The sequence below is a fragment of the Panthera tigris genome, chromosome D1 (genome assembly GCF_018350195.1).
Source record: "Panthera tigris isolate Pti1 chromosome D1, P.tigris_Pti1_mat1.1, whole genome shotgun sequence".
Lineage (NCBI taxonomy): Eukaryota > Metazoa > Chordata > Mammalia > Carnivora > Felidae > Panthera > Panthera tigris.
The window spans coordinates 97,500,550-97,513,104 of record NC_056669.1 but is presented as its reverse complement, the minus strand read 5'-3'; the positions used below and the strand labels follow the sequence as shown (position 1 = coordinate 97,513,104).

The 12,555-nt window shown below is 43.4% G+C and overlaps 1 long non-coding RNA gene across 1 annotated transcript in view; it reads left to right on the top strand.

Moving 5' to 3' along the window:
• The window catches only part of LOC122231190, a 73,114-nt gene extending 66,620 nt beyond the window's left edge, over positions 1-6,494 (top strand). The window contains exons 5-7 of the long non-coding RNA XR_006208382.1: positions 3,972-4,121; positions 4,912-5,026; positions 6,340-6,494. This is a non-coding gene — a long non-coding RNA (uncharacterized LOC122231190). The remainder of the gene's footprint in view (positions 1-3,971; positions 4,122-4,911; positions 5,027-6,339) is intronic.
• Positions 6,495-12,555: the final 6,061 nt, after the last annotated feature.

The window sequence follows — 12,555 nt, the reverse complement described above, 5'->3', positions numbered from 1 at the left end:
TTTGTGTGTCCCAGGCTGTGATGTGAAGAATTTTCTTACTGTGGGCTTTTAGAAAAGTTTGGAAGCCTTTACTCCAGGGTGGTGTCTCTTGAACCGTCTATGGGTAAATTGAAATTTTTTTCCCCTGTCTGTTACAGACTGGCACTTATGTACAATACCATAACAATACCGTAAACGTGATTACTTGGAAAATGAAATTTTAGTATATTGAACAGACATTTTTCAATAAACATGGTGTGGCAATTATTCACAATAGACAAAAGGTGGAAACAATCCCAAGTGTTCATTGATGGCTGAGTGGATAAATGAAAGGTGTATACATTCAGTGGACTATGGTTCAACCTTAAAAAGGAAGGAAATCCTAACACGTGCTCAAGGATGAACCTTGAAGACATTATGTTAAGTGAAATAATCCAGTCACAAAAGGACAAATACTCTCTGATTCCACTCGGGTGAGGTGCCTAGAGTAGTCAAATTCATAGAGACCATAGTAGGAATGGTCGCTAGGAGCTGAGGAGGCGGGGAGAATGAGGAATTCTTGTTTAATGGGCATCGAATTGCAGTTCGGGAAGATCAAAAAAGTTTTAGAGATGGATGGTGGTGATGGTTGGACAACACTGTAAATGTGCTTAATGCCACTGAACTATATGTAGCATAAAAATGGTTTCAATGGTCAGTTTTTATGTTATGTATATTTTACCGTGATAAAAAAATGTCTGAAAAATCAATATAAGGTGGCAGCATCAGGTTGCTATTAAATCTTCTAAGTGCTTACTTCCAGTTTTGGTACGTGTCTCGTGATGGCTTATAACAGATCTTTTGACACCGGTTTGTGGACTGCACTTTGAGTGGCAGTGTTCCGGGGTATAAACCTAAGAACGGAGAAACTGAGATGTAGGCTAGGCACATGTTCACCTTTACAAGACAACCACCTTTACAAATTGTTTTCGAAAGAGGGAAATAATTTACACTTCCATCAGCAGGTGTATTAAGAGTTTCCTGTACTCCTCATCCTTACTGATACTTGGTATTGTCAGAATTTTTTTTTTTTCTTTTCAAATTTCTATTGAAATTCTTGTTAGTTAACATGCAGTGCAGCATTGGTTTCAGGAGTAGAATTCAGTGACGCATCACTTACAGACAACACCCAGTGCTCATCACAAGTGCCCTCCTTAATCCCCATCCCCCATCTAGCCCATCCCCTACCCACCTCCCTCCCTAAACCCTCAGTTTTTTTCTCTATCCTTAAGAGTCTCCCATGGTTTGTTTCCCCTCTTTTTTTTTTTTCTCCAGTATTGTTAGAATTCTTAATGTTTGCCAATCTGGTGAGTGCAAAATAGTATCTCATTTTGGTCTTATTTTGCATTTCCCTGATTATTCATAAATTCAAGCATTTTTTTGTATGTTTATTGACAAGTTGTGTTTTTTTTCTTTTCTTTCTGAAATGCCTTGTGCCTTTTGCTGATTTTTATATTGGGTTGTTGGTATTTTTATTATTGAGTTGTAAGCGTTTGTTTAGTCAACACATATTTATCGAGCACCTGCTATGTGCTCTCTTCTATATGCTGGGAACACAACAGTGAACAAAATAGACCAAAATTCCTGGTCTCATTTCAGAGTTTATAGTCTGCTGGGGAGAAGGGGAGATAGGCAATCAAATTATTTAGTCACATATATAGTATGTATGGTAATGATAAGTGTTATGGCTAAAAATAAGACAGGAAAGGACAATAGGCAGGGCCAGGGCGGGTGGTGAGCTTGCAATTTTTTAAACAGTGGTCAGGGAAGGTTTTATTAAGAACATGACATTTGAGTAAAGGTTCTGAAAGAGACAAGGAAATGAGCATGCAGACAGCTATAGGAAAAGTTTCTTATAGATTCATTGGTCAGTTATATGCATTACAGACATCCTCTCCCAGTTTGTGGCTTGCCTTCTCACTTTCTTTAAGCTATATTTTGATGAAAGAAGGTCTTATTTTTAATATGGTCTAAGATATCCGTCTTTTATTTTATGGTTAGTGTATTTTATACCTTGTATAAGAAATCCTTCTCTTTCTTGATCTCATAAAGAAACTCTGTTTTCTTCTAAAAATTTAAAAGTGTTGGAGCACCTGGGTGGCTCAGTTGGTTAAGCGTCTGACTCTTGGTTTCGGCTCAGGTCATGATCTCCCACATGAACTCTTCGTGAGTTCAAGCCCTGTGTCAGACTCCATGCTGGCAGCGTGGAGCCTGCTTTGGATTCTCTCTCTCTCTCTCTCTCTCTCTCTCTCTCTCTGTCCCTCCCCCACTCACACTGTCTCTGTCTCTTTCAAGATAGATAAATTAAAAAATTTTTAGAAGTGTTGCCTTGTATGTTTTGCTTTTAATTTACACAGGATTCATTTTTGGATATGGTGTGAGATAGGATCCATTCCCCACCCACGCACCCACGAACAATAAATTGTGGGCACCATTTAATGGATAATTTATCCTTTCTCTGGTGGTCTGCTGTGCCCTCTCTGTCATAAATCAAGCTTCCATATACCTGTATGTCTGCTTTGGAGTATTTTGTTTAAATCCCTTGAAAAATTTGTCTGTCTTTGTATCTATACCACACTGTATTACTTACTATGGCTTTATATTATGTTTTTATATGTAGTAGAAAAGATCCCTCCCTCTTATTCTTTGTTCAAGGATATCTTGACTACTCTTAGCACTCGACCCTTCTATGTAAATTTTAGAATTAGCTTGTCAGGTTACTTGCAAACTTCCTCTTGAGATAAGGACTTGAGATGACTCAATAGATCACTTGAAAGAGAATTGATGTCATTTTCATATTATGACTTTTATCCATGAATATGGCTCATCTCTCCATTCACTTAAGTCTTATCCAATGTCTTTCAATTAAGTTAATTTTTTTTTTATTTTTGTTAAAAATTTTTTTTTTTTACCATTTAATTTAATTTATTTTTTAAATTTATGTCCAAGTTAGTTAGCATATAGTGCAACAGTGATTTCAGGATTCCTTAGTGCCTCTTACCCATTTAGCCCATACCCCCTCCCACAATCCCTCCAGTAACTCTCTGTTGTTCTCCATACTTAAGAGTCTCTTATGTTTTATCCCCCTCCCTGTCTTTATATTATTTTTGCTTCCCTTCCCTTATGTTTATCTGTTTTGTATCTTAAAGTTCTCATATGAGTGAAGTCATATGATATTTGTCTTTCTCTGACTGACTAATTTTGCTTAGCATAATACCCTCTAGTTATATCCATGTAGTTGCAAATGGCAAGATTTCATTCTTTTTGATTGCCGAGTAATACTCCATTGTATATATGTACCATATCTTCTTTATCCATTCATCCATCGATGGACATTTGGGCTCTTTCCATACTTTGGCTATTGTTGATAGTGCCACTATAAACATTGGGGTGCATGTGCCCTGAAGTTAATTTTTTTTATAAAGGTCTTCCATACCTTACATCATGTTTATTTCTAAGTACCTTAATTTTGGTTGCTGTTATAATTAGTATGTTTAAATTTTTTTTAAGTTTATTTATTTATTTTGAGAGAGACAGAGACAGTGAGAGTGGGGGAGGGGAAGAGAAAGAGGGAGACAGAGAATCCCTAGCAGGCTCCGTGCTGCTAGCGCAGAAGCTGACATGGGGCTTGAACTCATAAAACCATGAGATCATGACCTGAGCTGAAACCAAGAGTCAGATGCCCAACCGACTGAACAAACCTGGCACCCCTATAGTTAGCATCTTTTGAAACTATGCTTTCTAACTGTTTATTGCTGGTGTTTAGAAATGCAATTGATTTCTGTTATCCACCCACCTTGTTAAACTTTTAAGAATTAATTCCAGCAATTTATAGTCTTCTGTGTTTTCTAGTGAACTAGTAAACTTGTAACCATATTATCTATAATAATGTCAGTCTTGTTTCTTTTCTGAAACTTATACATTTTTTTTTCTTTTCTTATTGCACTGGATAGGGCCTCAAGTACAATGCTGGAAAGAAGAATTGATGCAGACATTTTTGTCTTGTTCCTGATTTTTAAAGACCTTCTAACATTTCACCTTGAAGAATGATGTTTGAAGAATGACGTTTGCTGTAATTATTTGGTTTAAAAAAACTCTATCAGGTAGGAAGTTTCATTATGAATTGATGCTGAATTTTAGCAAATGTTTTTTTTTTTTCTACACTTGTTTAGATAATAATAAAGTTTCATTCATTATCCATTAATGTGGTGAATTACATTATAGCTTTTCCAATGTTAAATCACTCTTGCATTCTTAGGATCAACCCAGCTTGATCATGATGTATTATATTTTTTACACATTGCTGAACTCAATTTGTAGGATTTTTGCATCTATGTGAATGAATGAAATTGGTCTCTAATTTTCTTGACCAGTTTAATTTTTTTTAATATTCCTCCAACAGATCTTTCACTGTAGCTAAGTATATCCAAATTAGAAGGCCACCTCATGGCTTTTCTATCCCTAACACCAATGCACTGATGCCTGAGTACCAACCACAGTAAAAGCCAAACACAGGCTCTGGAGGTCAACGGTAGGCTGGAAGAAGGCCTGGCTGGTTGTCAATCCACATCCCCTTTCTCCCATCTTGATTACCAACCTGTGATCTACCTTGAGGGTGCGGACCACATCTTTTCATCTCTCTATCCCAAGGGTCCAGCACAATGCCTGCAGAGTAGCTGCTCATAAACACTTGTGAAACAGAGTTTACCCAACCCAGTAGTGAGCTCTTCTTGGTTCATTTGACCTGATCTTAAAAACTGTTTCTTCATTGTGGTCTTGAGCCTTTTGGTGCACACATTGCATGCATATTCTCTGTGTCCCAGGACGGACAGTGGTTGGTTTGCAGATAAGAATTGTGTCTACAAGGAATTTCTTTTGACTTCCCAATTTCAGAGCCTGCCCTACCCAGAGCCCCGAGTCCCCTGAGTCTTGTCCCATCTGAGTGTTCATCCACATTCTTCCTCACACGTTGGAACTCTAAGTAGGCCTCATTCTTTAAAGTTTCCAGGTGAGCCATGCTTCTGACCCATACCTTTGCCTGGCATGCCCTCTCTCCAACCCTTCTTCTCATGAGCCCCTTCTCTGTTTTTCACACTGTACTCAATTGTCAAATCCTTGCTGAAGCCTCTTTCCACTCTCCTCTTCCTCAACCCCTTGCGGTCAGTCTTCCATCCTCTGTTCTCCTCAGATGTTGTATATACACCTTAAAAATTTTTTTAGGGGTGCCTGGGTGGCTGAGTTGGTTAAGGGTCTGACTCTTGGTTTTGGCTCAGATCATGATCTTGCAATTGTGAGATTGAGCCCTGTGTGGGGCTTGGTGCTGATAGCATGGAGCCTGCTTGGGATTCTCTCTCTTCTTCTCTCTCTGCCCCTCCCCACTGGGGCTCATTTGCCCCTCCTTCAAAATAAATAAATAAACATTAAAAATATTTACAAAAATTTTAATGTTTATTTTATTTTTGAGAGAGAGAGAGACAGAGCGTGAGCAGGGGAGGGGCAGAGAGAGAGGGAGACACAGAATCCGAAGCAGGTTCCAGGCTCTGAGCTGTCAGCACAGAACCCGACACGGGGCTCCAACTCACGACCTGGGAGTTCATGACCTGAGCCAAAGTTGGACGCTTAACTGACTGAGTCACCCAGGTGCCCCTGAAAAAATATTTTTTTAACCCTGAAATACTGAAGTGTGTATTTCTTGAGATCAGGACATTTCTCTTACAGGGCTGCAATACAATTGTCAAAGTCAGGATATTTCACTTGGCTACAAATACATTATCTAATCCACAGTTTATTTAGAAATTGCATCCATTATCCCTTTCTTTAACTTGATTGTAACAATTGTCACATAGTTTTACAGATATTTGTTCACGTTTGTCTGCCTCCTGTGCACTCACACGCATACAATAACCCTGTGAGTTTGGGCTTCTATCTTTTATCCCAGCTCTAGTAAGGTGCCTTGTAAGTTTTGTTTTCTGTGTGTGTGTGTGTGTGTGTGTGTGTGTGTGTGTGCGCGCGCGCGCATGGGTGTACATGTTTAATTAGTTAACCAAGTTATATGGCTTGTCTTCAGTTCCTCTGGTCTTCCCAGGATGGTCCTCCCTCCTACAGACCTGTGTCTTCTTGTTCTCTCTCCTTTCTCTCTAAACCCTTCCACTAGCCTTATTTCTGAGCCTTCATTTATACTAACTAGTAAATGACTCAGTGGCTTGCAGTGTCCCTCTTCCTAGGGGTAGATACTGAGGGATAAAAAAACAATCACTACACCCCTCCTGTCTTCAAGGACCTCCATTTCTTATGTCCTGTGTATTTTTGTTTCTCCTGCAGAGGCCAGTTTGGTCAGTCTGTGCTTGGTGACTGCTGGTTTGATGAATGAATGCAAGCATGCAGAGATGGCCCCTGAGAGCCCAGGTGCAACCACTCTCCAGTCGGGCCACTTGGTCACATAATCAATGGCTGGACACAATGTTTCAAACCAGGGTATTCTATTACTTTCCTTTACCTCATTTAAATTAAAAAAAATTTTTTTTTAATGTTTATTTATTTTTGAGAGACAGAGTGAGCCGGTGGGGGGGTGGGGTGGGGGCGGGGGGAGGAGAGGGAGAGACAGAGACAGAGAGAGCACAAGGTGAGGAGGGGCAGAGAGAGAGGGAGACAGAAGACAAAGCAGGCTCCAGTCCCTGAGTTGTCAGCACAGAATCCAACGAGGGGCTCGAACTCAAGAAACCCAAGATCATGACCTAAGCCGAAGTTGGACACTTAACCGACTGAGCCACCCAGGCGCCCCCGCTTTGGCTCATTTAAAGTCAACAGGCTGTTCTGAGAAGCATGTCAGACTAAAAATTTGGACTGCCCATTTTACGAGGGAAAAAAAATCACTAAGAGGCCAAGGAGAGAAATTGAAAAAACGCTGAAATGCTCCTCATGAGGGTTGTCACTATTTTAAAATGCTCAACGTCTTAGCTGGCCTCGTTTGTCCTTTAAGTGCTTGGAGCTCCATGGGGAGAAAATTCACCCAGAATCTGTAGTCAGATTCCCTGCCCTCAGTATGCTCATCACTTATACCAAGTGGCTTGCCCTAGGCCTCTCATTATTCTTTGAGTCTTTCTATCTTCCCATTGTTTTTATATTTATTTAGTTGCGCTGTGATGATAAACCTTTGTGGCACACCAATGATATGCATGACGATGCAAGAAACTTGAAATTAGGTCCCAGAAGGCTTGTAACACAACCTCCACTGGGTTTCTCTGTTTTTCCACCTCTATTGCTTTTTGTCCATCTCCCCTCCCACCCTGGGCTCAGTGCATTCACAAGGAACTACCCTTCACCTGCTCTCTTCACATTGCCAAGTTCTAGACTCTCCCCCAAATCCACATTTCAGCCTTTGACCTCCTATACCACCTGTCCTGTTTTCCTCATTTAGGGATTTCAGGACAAGGACCTGCTCTTCAAAGGTTGGGGCAAATGGTTTGATCCCAGTGGAAAGCAGACAAAGACCTTGGTCTTCTATCCTCTTCTGGGTATCAGGGCCCAGGCATTTCTAAGGCAATTTTAGGGGTTTCTAAAAACACACACACACACACACACACACACACAAAACAAAAACAAACAAAAAAAGAAACCACACATAGGCAGAAGTTTCCAGAGGCTGCTTGAGGCCAAAAGTCTGCCCGAATCTCACCTTTCTCTGCCTGCAGAGATGGGGAACCCCTTGAGCTGGCCATTAATCTTGGGACAGCTGGTTTTGGATAAATAAGCCTGGGTCATCTGATCCCCCGCCGGTCTCACGGGGAAAGGCTGTGAGGGCCTGCTCTGTCCCCAAGATCCTTCTGCAGTGGGACTGGTTTCTTGGGGATAATTAGTGCTCCTCTGTCACGGCCCAAATCAAACTGAGCCGGGCTTGTGTTATGACACCTTGTGATATTTGTTGACACTGTTTTCCTCCTCAGATTGTCATCCTATCTTCCTGAGGAGAAGGAGGAGGGAGAGAACGTGTGGAAGAGGCAGGGAAAAGACTCAGGTCACAGATCATCTTCCCACGGGGCCCAGAATGGGGCTGCTCCCCACTGTGGCTCTTCTGGGCTCCTCTGACATTTTTGCCCAATCTCCTCTGTGTCTCTACCCCCCCCTGGGGTTCTGGCCGCTTCCCCTTGGGAAGTGATTTTTCACAGTGAGTCCGCTTGTCCCTGACTTTGGGCTTTTAACACACTCTTCGTTCCAGCCATTGTTTCGTCTTTAAATGTACATTCAATAGCCTATCTTTCGCTTTGGTTCTTTTCACCTTTCTGGTGTTTGTAGATGGCATGATCGTCCTTGATTTATGAGTTAGCTAAGCTGTATAATTATTTCTTCATCTTTACTCATGGATTCTTCCATCCCTTAATCACTCTTGTTTTTCCCTAGACTGTCACTGTCTTTACATTTGTCTGGTAATGAGGCAGCCTCTGCCGTGTCCAGATCCTGTCCTGAGGACTCGGCGTCTGAAGAGGGCAGTTAATGTGCTCAGGACCCGCCCCTGCCCCTTCGCATTATGAATCAGCTTGTCCCTGACTGTTCAGCACTTAACACTTTCATCATTTCAGCCAGTCGTGTTTATTGAAAGTGCATCGACCACAGAGTACCGTAGTACATTTCTCTCTCTCTCTCTCTCTGTTTGTAGACGGAAGGATTGTTTCTGATCTCTGAATGTGTTTGTTTACAGAGGCTTCTGAACAAGGCTGTACCCCTACGTCAATTTTAGATGCTTTTCTGAATCTGCCATTGCATGAGGGAATGCGGGAACAGACATTGTAAGGTGAAGGAACCACTCTGGACGGAGTTTCAGGCAGCCTGAGTTCACATCCCAGCTTTTCCCCCTCCCCCTTCCTAGCTGTGTGGTCTTGGGCAAGTCACTTCACCTGCAAGAAACCTCACTTCCCTGAATCATCACATGAAAATACCATCACTCTCACCACAGCGTTGTCACAAGAGGGGAATGAATGGCTTGTGTGAGCCCAGCAAGGAGGAGGTACCCAGTTCACATACATCTCCTTCGGTTCATGCACCAGGCTGCCTCCTTTTCTAGGAGATTCCCAGACTTTTGTAGCTTGGAGACTAGGAAAATCTCAAAATATATTTTGATGAGCCTAAGTTTGCCAACTTTTTATTTTGCCAAGTATAACAGTATATATAAAAAAAAAAGACACAACTAACCTCCATCTATTTTCACTAAGTTTTGTAAAAGAATATTTGAAAACAAAAAGTAAAGAGGACATGATTTAAGAGTTAAACATGGAATACATTTAGCGTTACAAAAACCTCTCTGTATTGTTCTTGTTTATCTTACCTCACCAGGGATGCATGAAAACTTGGTTCACAGATCAGTATTTGAGAACTGTTGCGTTCATTCGACAGCTCAGAAGGGTTTTCCAGATTAGGGTTTCCTGCCGTGGACACCTCACCCTGAGGTGGGGAAGAGTAGGGGGGAGGATGAGGGAGAAGTGCATTTTTCCATATTAAGTTTAAGGAACCGCTGAGGTGTGGCTGCTGAGTCCAGGGACCTTGGGACAATTAGAGATGCGAGCAGGTGTGAGAAGTTGATGTCACGATATAAAGTTTGTGAGGAGAGCAGAGGCATGGCATTTCATATCTGAGTTCCACGTAAAATAATGGCCGTATCTGCATTTGGTGTTAAAAAAAAAAAACAGATGCAAGTCAACAATGAAAACTTGCCACGTCTGGTGGCTGAAATGTGTTCGTTTGGGCCCATGATGATTTCACTCTGACCTGTTCTAAATCACTTGTGGGTTTTCAGAGACACATCCCCTCAAGTATACTTTAGGGCTGAAACATTCTGTATCTGGTCTAAGTGCAGAGGTGAAATGTTTTTGAGAAGTTTGAGTTAACTCTGCTCAGCTGGTTTTGCTTAGGGGAGTGTGGAAAAATCCTTGTTCCTTTCTAGGAGAAAACACACACACACACACACACACACACACACACACACACACACACACAGATAGACACCTCATGTGGGGGTCTTTTAAGGTTGGGCTAGCTCATAGCTGGGTGAGAAACCTCAGTCAGACAGAAAACCTTAGCGGGCAACATTTGAACTTCAGTGATGGATCTGATGTCTGGAAGCAGGCATAGAGCAGGCCCACATCATCTCTGTATCCACAAGGGAGCACGCTGCCCTGTGTTAGGGGCTACTCCTGACCCCTGTGTACTGCTGACTTTGCACAATGAAAATCATAGCAATTTACCATGTGTTGGGTGCTCTGCAAAGTGCCTTGTGTGGATCATCTTGTTTAACCCTCACTCAACCCTCTAAGCTAAGCATTTTAGAGGACCATTTTACAAGTGAGAAAACTGAGGCTCACAGTGCTGTAGGCAAAGTTGTCCAAAGGTGCACCAGAGCTGATGAGTGGCAGAGCTGGGATAGAAACGCGGGTCTTTGTGACTGGTGTTTCAACCACTAGGATGTTTAGCTCCTAAAATCTTAGGTCTGACGTGAGTGGAAAATGGACTTGAACTGTCCCTTCTGAGATGGCATTTGAGAAAGGAGACATTGCCCCACCACGTACACACATACTGTTTAAACTCTCTGAAGCACTCCTAAAACATCTAGCATTTCTCCTCTTTCTTTAGAAAGAGGTGCCTGGGGGGCACCTGGGGGGCTCAGTCGGTTGAGTGTCTGATTTCAGCTCAGGTCATGATCTCACGGTTTGTGAGTTCGAGTCCCACATCGGGCTCTGTGCTGATGGCTCGGAGCCTGGAGCCTGCTTCAGATTCTATGTGTCTCTCTCTCTCTGCCCCTCTGCTGCTCACGCTCTGACTCTCTCTCTCAAAAATAAATCAACATTAAAAAAAAAATTAAAAAAAAAAAAAAGAAAGAGGCGCCTGGGTGGCTCAGTCAGTTAAGCATCGGACTCTTGATTTCAGCTCAGGTCGTGATCCCAGGGTCTTGGGATCAAGCCCCACGTCAGGCTCTGAGGTGAGTGTGAAGCTGCCTTAAGATTCCCTCCCTCCGCCTTCCCTCTCCATCTGTTCCTTCCCCACTTGTGCTGTCTCTCTCTCCCTCTCTCTCTCTGCCCCTCCCCCAGTTGTGCTCACTCGCTCTCTCTCTCTCAAAATAAATAAACATTAAAAAATTATTTAAACAAATTTTTTAAAAAAAGGCAATCTAGGAAACTTTCTGGAGAATAATTTAGCAGTATTATCAAAAGCCTTGAAATGATTATGCTCTATGACCCAGAAATTGCCCTGCTGGGAACTTATCCAGTCGCCAGTATGCTCTGGGCTCTCAGGCCCATGCGTACAAAGCCGCAGTGCTCAAGGTCACTTCCTCCAAGGGATCAGACCAGCCCCACTGGTGTGGCTTTCCTGTTCCCCTCACCCTTCCCTGTCGTCTTTCAGAGAACCCACCTTCAGGTGAAATGGCAGCATGGAGCTGTCATGGAAGAGGAGTCCCATGACAACAGGGATTTTTCTGTTTTACCCCTGCTTTATCCCCAGTGACTAACAGCATCTGACTCATGGAAGGCCCTCAACGGAGGTTCACGCAGGAATGAGTGAGCTTGGTTGCATAAAAAACCTCAAGTCTCAAAAACTCTGCTTGTCTGGCAGCAGATCTGGTATTTTATAAATGTCCCACTCTCCCACACTAAATAAGTTGGTCCTGGTCATCCCTTATCACCCTTGCCCTTAGGTGGAGGGGGACACTCAGTCGTGTCCCCGAGACCACAGTCCTCCAACCCAAGTCGTCCGGCAGCCTCCAAGAGCTCCTCCTGCCGTGTAACCTGTGCCTGTTGTCCTCCCTCTCCCCCAGTGCTGCCTCCTCTTTGAGGTATCACGTTACTGCTGGTCCTGCCAGGACTTGAGGCTCACCCCTTGGCCAGCAGCCCACCTTAAGTTGCCTTGTGTAAACCTCTGTCCATTTGCATGCACAGCGAGGCAGCCACGCTTTTGCCAAGTTCTGTCAGGGAGTGTTCTGTGCCAAAGGTGCCCGGGCCCCAACACTTTATAGCCCTCTCCCCGCACCCCCACAAGAGACATGTGGCAAAGCATCTCCATCCAGCCTCAGGGCATGCTGGGTACGGGGGTATCCTTTGTGCCTGCAACCTCCTTTTCTCCAAGCCCAGGCCCTGCCGCTGGACCGATTCGGCCTGAGAGATCCCCTCTGTCCTCCAGCAGTAAGTTGAGGAGTGGGGAGGGCACATAGCGGAATCTGAATTAGCATCTGTGGATGGTGAAAGGGGGGAGTGAGAGAGGCAGCAGAGGCCCCACCCCCTTCCCTGAGGAGGCCCGCCCACAGTGGGCGGATCCCTCCCTGCCTACTCCCTTCTCAGGGTTTTTCCTGCATACTGGACTGAGTTTTGTTGGTTTCTTCTTCTCCTTCTTCTTTTAATGTTTATTTAAAATGTTTATTTTGAGAGAGAGAGAGAGAGAGAGAGAGAGACAGAGAGAGACAGAGAGGGAGAGCATGAGAGTAGGGGGTGGGAGGGGCCGAGGGAGGGAGAAAGAATTCCAAGCAGGCTCTGCCTGTCAGCTCAGAGCCCGATGTTG